A 13600-nucleotide genomic window follows, 5' to 3' on the forward strand; every position below is an offset into this window, starting at 1 on the left:
TGAAAACAGCTCAATATGGATCGACCGGATGGTTGCTATTATTAATACAGAAACACCCTAATCAAGCTTGATTGCATTTAGCATTTCATCTGTGTGTTTGTTTTTATTTTTGCATGTTTTAGTTACTAAACAAAAAAATAGTCATCTATTAATGATTAATGGTATTTTATTTCCAAAGGGAAAATTGTATTCACTTTAATCAAAATCAACATCTGATGGACAAAGGTTCACCATTGTCCTCAACAAAGTTCTCCGTTGTGGTCATGTGGTGCGGACTCGGAGTGTGGACAACGGACTATCTCCAAGATGGCTGCTTCCGGGTTAATGCCGCGCCTGATGACGTGTCGTGAAAACGCTCTATTTCATCGCATAAGATTTGTAAAATGGTTGAACAAGTTACAATACGTCAAGCATATTTCAATCCATTCCCAGTAGACTTTCTTTTCCTAGGCAAATGTTAACTTTTACTCATCAAAAATCAATTCAACCAATGAGCAACCCGTTTTCTGAAATTTGTGTTTTCATCTCTAATATTCTAATATAAATTATGGTGAATTCAATTTAACTCATTCACTGCCTTTGACAAGTATACTTGTCAATTGTATTTTTTAGAGCGGTGCTAAATGGGGGCGAATCTGAGCATGCTCCACTGTAAATATCAAACTTGGAAACAACTTTACTGATGCCCAACCACCGGTAGATGACATCATTGCCCCATTTTATAGGAAATAAACACAGTTTCAGAGTCCATGGGAGAAATGGCTGTATTTTGGCAAACCTACATTTTTCTGCTGTCAATTATAAAAGAACGGGACGGGACAAAAAGTAGGGAGTCTATTCTGTTATTTGGTAGATTCGGTTTATATATAATTATTGAATGGAATATCACGTGAGTATTGGAAATGTAAAAATTTACTATAATAACTGGCAGTGAATGAGTTAAATAGAAAGGGTGTATGGAAACAAATTCTTTGGAATAGTTATTGATGATAAATTAAGTTGGAAGCCACTCAGAAAATGTCAAAAATCAGAGGGATACTCTATAAAACTAACTGATGACTTTAACATGAAATCATTATATACATTATACAGTTCATTATTATTACCATATCTGACCTATTGTGTGGAAATCTGGGGAAATGCACATCAAACAAATATCAGCTCTGTTTTCAAATTGCAAAAGAGAGCTTTATGAATTATTAATCAATCAAAATATACAGAATCAACACATCCATTATTTATTAAATTAAATGCATCCATCCATCCATCCATCCATCCATCTTCTTCCGCTTATCCGGGGTCGGGTCGCGGGGGCAGCAGCTTCAGGAGGGAAACCCAGACTTCCCTCTCCCCAGCCACTTCAACCAGCTCCTCCGGCGGGATCCCAAGGCGTTCCCAGGCCAGCCGAGAGACATAGTCTCTCCAGCGTGTCCTGGGTCGTCCCCGGGGCCTCCCGCCAGTGGGACATGCCCGAAACACCTCCCCAGGGAGGCGTCCAGGAGGCATCCGAACCAGATGCCCGAGCCACCTCAGCTGGCTCCTCTCAACGCGGAGGAGCAGCGGCTCGACTCTGAGTCCCTCCTGGATGACCGAGCTTCTCACCCTATCTCTAAGGGAGAGCCCGGACACCCTGCGGAGGAAACTCATTTCGGCCGCTTGTATCCGGGATCTCGTTCTTTCGGTCACGACCCACAGCTCGTGACCATAGGTGAGGGTCGGAACGTAGATCGACCGGTAAATCGAGAGCTTTGCCTTTTGGCTCAGCTCTTTCTTCACCACGACGGACCGATACAGAGTCCGCATCACTGCAGACGCTGCACCGATCCGCCTGTCGATCTCCCGCTCCATCCTACCCTCACTCGTGAACAAGACCCCAAGATACTTGAACTCCTCCACTTGGGGCAGGATCTCGTCCCCGACCTGAAGACGACACTCCACCCTTTTCCGACTGAGGACCATGGTCTCGGATTTGGAGGTGCTGATCCTCATCCCAACCGCTTCACACTCGGCTGCGAACCGCTCCAGTGAGAGCTGGAGGCCCCGGCCTGATGAAGCCAACAGCACCACATCATCTGCAAAGAGCAGAGATGCAACGCTGAGGCCACTAAACCGGAACCCCTCCACGCCTCGGCTGCGCCTAGAAATTCTGTCCATAAAAGTTATGAACAGAATCGGTGACAAAGGGCAACCTTGGCGGAGTCCAACCCTCACAGGAAACGAATCCGACTTACTGCCGGCAATGCGGACCAAACTCTGGCAACGGTCGTACAGGGACCGAACAGCCCGTATCAAGGGGCCCGGCACCCCGTACTCCCGAAGCACCCCCCACAGAACTCCCCGAGGGACACGGTCGAACGCCTTCTCCAAATCCACAAAACACATGTGGACTGGTTGAGCGAACTCCCACGCACCCTCGAGGATCCTGCAGAGGGTGTAGAGCTGGTCCACTGTTCCACGGCCAGGATGAAAACCACACTGCTCCTCCTGAATCCGAGATTCGACCTCCCGACGGATCCTCCTCTCCAGCACCCCTGAATAGACCTTACCAGGGAGGCTGAGGAGTGTGATCCCTCTGTAGTTGGAACACACCCTCCGGTCCCCCTTCTTAAAAAGGGGCACCACCACCCCGGTTTGCCAATCCAGAGGCACTGTCCCCGATGTCCACGCGATGTTGCAGAGGCGTGTCAACCACGACAGCCCCACAACATCCAGAGTCTTTAGGAACTCCGGGCGGATCTCATCCACCCCCGGGGCCCTGCCACCGAGGAGCTTTCCAACCACCTCAGTGACTTCGACCCCAGAGATAGGAGAGCCCACCCCAGAGTCCCCAGACTCTGCTTCCTCAAAGGAAGACGTGTTGGTGGAATTGAGGAGGTCTTCGAAGTATTCCCCCCACCGCTTCACGACGTCCCGAGTCGAGGTCAGCAGCACCCCATCGCCACTATACACAGTGTTAATGGTGCACTGCTTTCCTCTCCTGAGACGCCGGATGGTGGACCAGAATTTCCTCGAAGCCGTCCGGAAGTCGTTTTCCATGGCCTCACCGAACTCCTCCCATGTCCGAGTTTTTGCCTCAGCAACCGCCGAAGCCGCGTTCCGCTTGGCCATCCGGTACCTGTCAGCTGCCTCCGGAGTCCGACAGGCCAAAAAGGCCCGATAGGACTCCTTCTTCAGCTTGACGGCATCCCTTACCGCTGGTGTCCACCAGCGGGTTCGAGGATTGCCGCCACGACAGGCACCGACCACCTTACGACCACAGCTCCGATCGGCCGCCTCAACAATGGAGGCGCGGAACATGGCCCATTCGGACTCAATGTCCCCCGCCTCCCCCGAGACAAGGGAGAAGCTCTGCCGGAGGTGGGCATTGAAACTCTTTCTGACAGGGGATTCCGCCAGACGTTTCCAGCAAACCCTCACAATACGTTTTGGTCTGCCAGGTCGGACCGGCATCTTCCCCCACCATCGGAGCCAACACACCACCAGGTGGTGATCAGTTGACAGCTCCGCCCCTCTCTTCACCCGAGTGTCCAAAACATGCGGCCGCAAATCCGATGACACGACTACAAAGTCGATCATCGAACTGCGGCCTAGGGTGTCCTGGTGCCAAGTGCACATATGGACACCCTTATGCCTGAACATGGTGTTCGTTATGGACAAACCGTGACGAGCACAGAAGTCCAATAACAGAACACCTCTCGGGTTCCGATCAGGGGGGCCGTTCCTCCCAATCACGCCCCTCCAGGTCTCACTGTCATTGCCCACGTGAGCGTTGAAGTCCCCCAGCAGAACGAGGGAGTCCCCAGAGGGAGCACTCTCCAGCACACCCTCCAAGGACTCCAAAAAGGGTGGGTACTCTGAGCTGCTGTTTGGTGCATATGCACAAACAACAGTCAGGACCCGTCCCCCCACCCGAAGGCGGAGGGAGGCTACCTTCTCGTCCACCGGGGTAAACCCCAACGTACAGGCGCCGAGCCGGGGGGCAATAAGTATACCCACACCTGCTCTGCGCCTCACACCGTGGGCAACTCCAGAGTGGAAGAGAGTCCAACCCCTCTCAAGAGGACTGGTACCAGAGCCCAAGCTGTGTGTGGAGGCGAGTCCGACTATGTCTAGTCGGAACTTCTCGGCCTCACACACCAGCTCGGGCTCCTTCCCTGCCAGAGAGGTGACATTCCATGTCCCAAGAGCCAGCTTCTGTAGCCGGGGGTCGGTCCGCCAAGGTCTCCTCCCTTGGCTGCCACCCAGCCTGCACTGCACCCGACCCCTTTGGCCCCTCCCACCGGTGGTGAGCCCGTGGGAAGGGGGACCCACGTTGCCTCTTCGGGCTGTGCCCGGCCGGGCCCCATGGGTACAGGCCCGGCCACCAGGCGCTCGCCAGCGAGCCCCGCCTCCAGGCCTGGCTCCAGAGGGGGGCCCCGGTGACCCACGTCCGGGCGAGGGAAACGTGTATCCAAAGTTTGTTTTCTTCATAAGGAGTCTTCTGAGCCGTGCTTAGTCTGGCCCCTCACCTAGGACCTGTTTGCCATGGGTGACCCTGCCAGGGGCATAAAGCCCCAGACAACATAGCTCCTAGGATCATTGGGACACGCAAACCCCTCCACCACGTTAAGGTGCCGGCTCATGGAGGGGTAAATTAAATGCAATACAATGTTATGACTTGGTTGAGTTTAAATGAGCACAAATAATGTACAAAGTACACAAAAATCTACTCTGTACTCAGACTTTGTTTGAAATTAGACACAGTCCTTATGATATTTAAAATAGCACAAATAATGTATAAAGTTTATAACAATTTACTCTGCCACAGTACTCAGAAGTTGTTTATAATGTTGTGACTCACCTCTGGAGTTTAACAAAATGTTTCAAAGTAAAGTTAAAAAAAATTACCTATGTCAGACCAGAATATGAAAATTGTATATGTGAGTATGTGTAAATGATTTAGATAGGTATTATGGTATATGTTTAGGAAATTTATGTATATATATTTTTGGCAAATGTGAATATGTCTATGTGCACTTGTGTGTGTGTGTGTGTGTATATATATATATATATATATATATATATATATATATATATATATAACTTGGTTTATATATTTTATTTTAAAAATAGTAATGTCACGGGTTCGTTTTAAGAGGGGGGAAAATGATGGCGCAGTCGAAAACCTTCAGTGAGTGTTTTTTTTATTTACCCCAACGCAGCATCCAAAAAGGTGAAAAAATATTGACAGTGCAAGTCCAGTGCAGGGAAAAACAATTTCAAAAATATTTACAACTTCTTTTTGGTCATTTCTACAACTTACTGTTGACAGCTCAGCCCTCACCATCACGCTCCTCTCTCTAGCCCCTCCCCCTGGACAAACCATTTAGAAATTAAACAAAAAGGAACAAAAAGCAGCTAAAGCATATGTAAATGAACAATATCTACAGCATATATTCCTCATAACAAAAATCCTCCATTCACTACCCGTAATTTCTTCCCTCAAACAGAAAGCAATTCACCTAATAGATCTACTACTGTTATGGTTCACTCCAAAGTCAGGTGACAGCTGAAGCGCGGCAAAATATGCTATTTAAGTTCAATGCAGGAAGTGCTTCGGTTTGGTCCAGTGTTCATTGTCCCACGACCCCGCAGAATGCGGGCGAGCGTCCACGGCACGGCATCACGCGCCGGCACAGAGCGCGCCCCCCCGGCACCAACAACCGCGAAGACAAAAGAGTCCGGGTGAGGGGTAAGCAGTTTATGCAGATATCTAATACGGGGAATACGTGTCGGCTGTGTGAAAACAGTTTAGGCGGAACTCGTCTCCGCGAGAACGAGGAGCAAGCTGCGCGCGCTCACGTAGATTAGATTAGCCTTTATTGTCATTATACAAGTACAATGAAATGAAAGCTCTGCCATAAGTGCACACATAATAGACAGATAAAAATATATACAATAAAATAAAGAGGTTAAAAAATAAAATAAAACCAATACTGTATAAAACCACTGTACATATTGCGATGTACAAATGTGCAAAAGTGCAATGCTAGTCCTTAAATGAGTCCAGGTCGGTTCTCAGTGCATAGTGGAGTTGAGTATGATGACAGCTTTTGGAAAGAAACTGTCCCTGAGTCTGTTTGTTTTTGCTGATATTGCTCTGTAGTGCCTACCAGAGGGCAGCAGGCTGAAGAAGTGGAAACCGGGGTGTGTATGGTCCTTGATGATTTTCCTTGCCCTGACCGAGACACCGGGAGTTGTAGATGGTAGTCAGTGGAGGTAGGGGGCAGCCGATGGTCTTCTGTGCTGTGTTGATGACCCTTTGCAGTCTCTTCCTGTCCGCTTCTGTGCAGCTTGAGTGCCATACTGACACAGCATAGGTCAGCAGACTCTCAATTGCTGATCTATAGAAGGTCACCAGCAGTTTGGTGTTAAGTTGCGCCTTCCTTAGTAATCTCAGGAAGTGCAATCTCTGCTGTGCCCTTTTGACTAGTGCTGTGGTGTTAGCTGTCCAGGAGAGGTCTTTAGAGATGTGAACCCCAAGGAATTTGAAGGTCTCCACACGCTCCACGCTTTCGCCGTTGATGTACAGAGGGGCAGGGGCAGTTTTGCTCCGTCGGAAGTCCAGAATGAGTTCTTTTGTTTTGGAAATGTTCATTGTTAAGTTGTTGAGGGCACACCACTCACTCAGCCTAAGGACCTCTTCCCTATAGGCCGCCTCATTTCCCTCTGTAATCATCCCCACCACTGTTGTGTCATCCGCAAATTTCACAACCATGTTCTCAGAATGGGTGGGTCTACATTCATGTGCGTAAAGTGAGAAAAGTAGTGGGCTCAGGACACAGCCTTGAGGCGAGCCAGTTCTCAGCGTGCAGGTGGATGAGAGATGGGGACAGGGACCCAGCTTGACGTGCTCGGGTCGGTCGACCAGAAAGTCCTTAATCCAAGAGCAAGTGGAGGGCGGGAGCCCCAGGTTAGACAACTTGGGGATAAGAATGTCCGGTATTATTGTATTAAAGGCTGAGCTGTAGTCAATAAAAAGCATTCTGACCATTCTGACATAGCTTCCCCTTTTCTCAAGATGGCTCAGTGCAGCATGGAGGGTGATTGTTATTGCATCCTCAGTGGATCTATTTGGCCGATATGCCAACTGATATGGATCGAGAGTGGAGGGGAGACAAGCTTTGATGTGTCTTAGTACCAGTTTTTCAAAACACTTTGTGATGACTGGGGTGAGTGCTACTGGACGGAAGTCGGTTAGATTTATTGTGGGTGACTTCTTGGGGACTGGGATGATGGCGGCTGATTTTAGGCAGGCTGGAATGTGGGCTTGTTCCAGTGACAGGTTAAAAATATCCGTGAATACTGGTGCTAGTTGGTCAGCACATGCCTTAAGTACTTTCCCCGGTACACCGTCCGGTCCTGTGGCCTTCCTGGGGTTGACAGCACGGAGCACACGTCTCACGTCTTCCACCGCTACAATCAGTGAGGTGGTGCCAGAAGTTGGTGGAAGTTGTAATAGAGGATGGGGTGGTGTGACTGAGTTCTGAGTTTGGGACTCAAAGCGAGCAAAGAAACTATTTAGCTCCTCTGCTAATGCCGCATCTGAGTCCACAGGAGTCGCAGCACAACCCTTGTAGTTGGTGAGGGACTGTATGCTCTGCCACATCTGTCGGGGATTGTTGAGTTGCCCTTCTATCTTCTCCTTGTAGGCTGCTTTGGCGGTCGCCTTATCTGAAGGATGCATCCCGGGCCCGGAGAAGTGAGCGGACTTGGCTCATCATCCACGGCTTCTGGTTTGGGTACACCTGGATGATCTTCTCCACCGTAACCGTGCCCATGCAGTACCTGATGTAAGACAGTACTGTATCTGTGAATGTGGCCAGGTCTTCGTGGTGGAAAGTCTCCCACTGTGTCTGTTCAAAGCAGTCCTGGAGTCGGGGGAGGGCGTCGTCAAGCCAGGTGATAATGGTCTGTCTTTTGGGCTTGCTTTGACGGCTGAGAGGGGTGTATGCTGGGACCAGGAACAGTGAGATGTGATCAGACTGTCCCAGGTGGGGGAGGGGTATGGCTCTGTATGCACTCTTAATGTTAGAGTACACATGATCCAATGTTTTATCACCTCTTGTTGGACATTTCACGTGCTGGTAAAATTTAGGTAAAACAGTTTTGAGATTTGCCTGATTAAAATCTCCTGCGATGATGTGCGCGCCATTTGGGTAGGCATACAGATGATTGTTTATAGCGTCAAGCAGTAGAGAAAAAGAGAGGTTTTTACATAAGCATCCGGTGGTATGTAGACGGCAGTGATGATAATAACAGCTAGCTCTCTTAGTAAGAAGAAGGGTCTGCATCTCACCGACATGAATTCCAGGTCCGGGGAACAATGTTTGTCCAGTACAGTGCTGTTATTACACCAACCTTCATTCACGTAGATGCAAAGGCCACCACCTCTCCTTTTCCCGGAGTCGCTGGTCCTGTCCGATCTGTGTAGCGTGCGGCCGGCTAGCTGCATCGCAGCGTCGGGTATTTGTGAGTGCAGCCACGTCTCCGTAATGATTAACGTGCTGCATTCTTTTTTTTTTTTTTTTGAACACTTTATTTGTAATTTTCCATTATCACATAAAACAATCTTATCCACCAAGTAACAAATATGAACAACCCCAACAAAAACAGATCAGGTTCCATATTGGACTTACATAATAGAATCCCCCCCCCCCACACACACACACACACACACAAAAAATAAATACACTTTATAGCTGTTATAGACGTAATACAAAGACAGATGATGCAATTCAAGATTTATAGTTCCAGACCAGGTAAATTATTCACATATGTTATTAAAGAGTCCCAGGTTTCGTGGAATTTGTTGATGGATCCGTTGAGGGTACATCTAATCTTTTCCAATTTAAGATTCTGCATAACGTCCCTTATCCAGTGGTGATTCGAGGGAGGATTGGCATCCTTCCATTTGAATAAAATCAAACGTCTGGCTAATAGAGAACAAAAGGCAGTGACCCTCTGTAAGTAAACGGGGGGATCAGATCCCGTTGTGTCAGAAATAAAACCAAAAACAGCAACCAATGGAGATGGTGAAATATGACAAGCATAAGCTTTAGAGTACTTCAAAAAAGAAAGACCAAAATGGAACAAGCTTTGGGCATGACCAGAACATATGATACGAAGTAGCAGTAAATCGTTTACATCTTTCACATAAAGGATTTATATTTGGGAATATTCTAGCCAGCCGAGCCCTCGAGAAATGTAATCTATGCAGCACTTTAAATTGTATCAAGGCATGTCTAGAGCATATAGAAGAGGAGTGGACTCTCTTAAGTGCCTTACCCCATTCCTCATCGGACATCTGAGCACCTAAATCAGCTTGCCATTGTTCTCGAATATGCGAAATGGATTGATCACAACATTCCATAATTTGAGAATAAATAAATGATATTCTACCTTTAGTCCGACTATTAACACCTAATAGAGAATCCAAACAGGACGAGGGAGGGAGATCAGGAAAATTATCAATCTTATTGCGGGCGAAGTCTCTAATCTGCAAATAACGAAAAAATTGATTATTGGTCAGGCCAAATTTTTGCGATAGCTGCTGAAAGCTGGCAAACGTACCACCAATATATAGATCCTTAATACAATGAATACCCTTGCTATACCAGGTTTTGAAACCCTTGTCCAAAAAAGATGGCTGAAAAAGATGGTTGTGTATAAGTGGGGAATAAATAGAGACATTCTGAATACCCAAATATTTTTTGAACTGGGTCAAAATACGTAACGATTGTGTTACAATTACATTATCTTTAATACTGCTAACCAGTGAAGGCAATGAGGCACATAGTAAAGCAGGGAGTGAATATCGGCCACAAGTGGACTTTTCAATCTGGAGCCACGCAGGAATTTTATTGTCCCAAACTTTTAACCATAGGGATATGGCATTAAAGTTTGCAGCCCAATAATATGTACGCAAATTTGGAAGAGAAAGCCCCCCTACATCTTTAGGTCTTTCCATAAATTCCTTTCGTATGCGAACTGGTTTATTGTCCCATATAAAAGAGGAACTAATTTGATTCAGGCTGTTGAAAAAAGATTGTGGTATGAATACAGGCAGTGCCTGAAACAAGTACAAAAACTTCGGGACAATATTCATCTTTACAGAATTTGCTCTGCCAATCAGGGAGAGCGGCAATATAGACCATCTTTTAATATCCTGTTTGCACTGCTCAAGCAAAGGGATGAAATTTGTTTTAAATAGATTATAATGAGATTTGGTGACTTTTACACCCAAGTATGTAAAGGATGAGGAAGACAACTTAAATGGGAGATTAGGATATTCTCCAGCGTTACCACTAATAGGGAAGTACTCGCTCTTATTCAAATTTAGTCTATACCCAGATATATTTCCAAATTTTTGCAAGATCTTGAGAATTTCAGGGATAGATGACACAGGATCAGTGATATAGAGCAGGAGGTCATCTGCGTAGAGAGATACTGTATGAGTCAGACCCCCACGTGATATACCTTGTATAATATTACTGCTCCGAAGAGCTATAGCAAGTGGCTCTATAGCTAGAACAAAAAGCAATGGACTCACTGGATCCCCTTGTTTTGTCCCTCTGTACAGAGGAAAATATTCAGAAGATATACCATTGGTATAAACTGAGGCAGTAGGATCTGTGTAAATAAGATTAATATATTGAATGAAATTAGGACCAAAACCAAATCTACCAAGTGTATAAAAAAATATACTTCCATTCGACCCGATCGAATGCCTTTTCTGCATCGAGAGATATAACTGCTTCTGAAACTGAAGTATCAGAGTCAGTATAGATAATATTGAATAATCGTCTCAAATTAAAATAAGATTGTCTGCCCTGAATAAATCCAGATTGATCCTCTGAGATAATGTGAGGAAGAATCGTCTCAAGCCTGAGTGCTATAATCTTTGATAGCACTTTACCATCACAATTAGTCAAATTAATAGGTCTGTATGAGGAGCATTCACGAGGATCTTTACCTTTCTTTAATAGCAGTGTAATAGCTGCCTGACGAAAAGTAGGTGGAAGAATATTATTTTCCCATGCTTCTTCATAAACCAATAGAAGAAGTGGGGCCAGTTTATCCTTAAATTTCTTGTAGAAATCTGTCGAAAACCCATCTGGGCCAGGACATTTCCCACTTTGAAGGGACATTATAGCGGTATTAACTTCCGCCAGCGTCAAATTTTCCTCAAGTCTCTTTTTAGAATCTGAGTCAATTTTTGGAATATTCAGATTAGAAAAAAAAAGATCAAACTGCTCGTAATCCGATACAGAGTCTGAAGTATATAATTTTGAGTAAAACATTTTAAAGCAATTATTGATATCCTGATGGTCTTCTGTTAAGGAGCCATCGGATAGTATAATTTGTGAAATATTACGAGAAGCAGCTTTTTGGCGAAGGTAACTGGCCAATAACTTGGACGTTTTATCCCCTTCTTCATAAAGACTGCAACGGGATTTAAGTATAAGTCTCTCCGCTTGAGCAGTGGTTAAGAGATCAATTTCAGTTTGCATGCCAACTCGTTTCTTAATCAAATCTGGGGTCGGAGAACTAGCTATAAGTCCGTCCAATGCTTTAATTTCAGTAGACACTTTTTCAAATTGATTATATTTCGTTTTCCTTTTATAAGCAGACCAAGAAATAATCTGCCCCCTGAGATAAGCTTTAAGCGTCTCCCAAAGAGTTGAGGCTGAGATATCATCAGTTTTGTTCACCTGTAAAATAAAATCTATCTGTTCTGTAACAAACTGTACAAAGTCTGAATCTGCCAAGAGGAGTGTATCAAGTTGCCAAGTCCGTTTTGTCCGCTGGATCGGAAGAGTAATTGTAATACTCATTGGGGCATGATCAGAAATAATGATTGGATCATATTTACAATCTGTAATAAGATTAAGCAAATGAGGATCCAATAAAAAAAATCTATCCTGGAAAAAGACTTATGTACATTAGAATAAAATGAGTACTCCCTTTCAGTGGGATGCTTAAATCTCCACGGGTCTATAAATTTATACATATCTATAAATGATTTAAGTACTTGTACAGATTTAGATGGTCTAATTACCGATTGAGCAGAACGGTCCAAAGTGGAGTCCATTACCAAATTATAATCCCCGCCCATAATTAAGTGATGGCTATCTAAATTTGGGATGGAGTTCAGCATCTTTTTAAAGAAATTGTCATCATCAAAGTTTGGGCCGTAAACATTTACTAACACGAGGCGAAGTTGAAACAACTCACCCACGATCATCACATATCTACCGTTTGGATCTAAAATAGTTTGTGATACAACAAAGGGAATTTTTTTTATGAATAAGTATAGCTACACCTCTACCTTTACAATTAAATTGGGAGTGAAACATTTGCCCTACCCATTCTTTGTGAATTTTTGACTGGTCTCGATTTAAAAGATGAGTTTCCTGTAGAAAGGCGATGCCAACCTTGAGATATTGCAAATGTGAGAGAACTCTTTTCCTTTTGATTGCCCCATTCAGGCCCTTAACATTCCAGTTTACAATTTTCACATCATCATTACCTGGGAATACGTGTGCGCTACCCTGTGCCATTGGAACCATTCAATTCAAGAGTATCAGTATCTGCCTCCAAAAGATGATAAACAAACCAGTAAAGTGCACAAAATATACATAAAACAAACAAAACTACACACACATTACCATCCAAAACATACAAACAAGGCTCAAACCGGCCTACCCCCCCATACAACTTTAAACTGCTGCAAACTTGCATTTGCATGCTACCCGCAGAAATAATATTTGTCAACCATTGATGGACCCCACCAAAAACAATAATAGATAAATAAAAGAGAGAGAGAGAGAGAGAGAGAGAGAAACGTTAACTCAGTCAAAACTAAATATTATCTACAAGTTATGGAAAGTCAGCATAACAAGAAAGGTGGTACTCCTGAAGAAACTAAAAAAAAACAAAAAAAACAAAATATATCAACAATAAAATTAAATATTTAGGGATCATATAACTGTAGCTGCACATATGGTGTACTCACAAATCGACATAAATTAAAAAAGGAAAAGAAAAAAAAAATCCCTGCCACACCCACAATGTAAAATGTAAAAAGAAAATATATATTTCAACAAATAAAATAAAAATTATGAAATTAGTACGTGAAACTTCAAACGATAATACCGTCCTTTCAATCAGTTATTCGTGTTTCAACACAGTCAGTAGCTTCACCTCTTTTTTTTTTTTTTTTTTTTTGAAGAGCTCAGAATTGTTCATTCGGTAGTCTTACCGATTCAACGTCTTGTCATCATTGCTCTTTTCTTTTTTTTTTTTTTTTTTTTTTTGTGTGTATGTGTGCGTGCGTTTGCGTGCGTTTGCGTGCGTGCGTGCGTGCGTTTGCGTGTGTGCGTTTGCGTGCGTGCGTGTGCGTGCGTGCAAATACGTATAAATTTATACTCATTCATTCACCTAAAACCTTATAAATATCCCATTACCCTTCGCCTTAACCAGGTACTTCAGAATCTTGCCAGAGTCGTGAGATTTAAATGGTCAGGAGACCAGAGAAAAGGTCAGAAAAAAAAAGAAA

General features: G+C 44.6%; 2 protein-coding genes across 2 annotated transcripts in view; one reads left to right on the top strand and one right to left on the bottom strand.

Moving 5' to 3' along the window:
• Positions 1 to 13600, bottom strand: part of LOC144007179 (uncharacterized) — a 337746-nt gene that overhangs the window by 204443 nt on the left and 119703 nt on the right. The gene's annotated exons all lie outside the window — the stretch shown is intronic.
• Positions 1 to 13600, top strand: part of LOC144007425 (uncharacterized) — a 73621-nt gene that overhangs the window by 1983 nt on the left and 58038 nt on the right. The gene's annotated exons all lie outside the window — the stretch shown is intronic.

The sequence above is a fragment of the Festucalex cinctus genome, chromosome 1, assembly GCF_051991245.1.
Source record: "Festucalex cinctus isolate MCC-2025b chromosome 1, RoL_Fcin_1.0, whole genome shotgun sequence".
Classification (NCBI taxonomy): domain Eukaryota; kingdom Metazoa; phylum Chordata; class Actinopteri; order Syngnathiformes; family Syngnathidae; genus Festucalex; species Festucalex cinctus.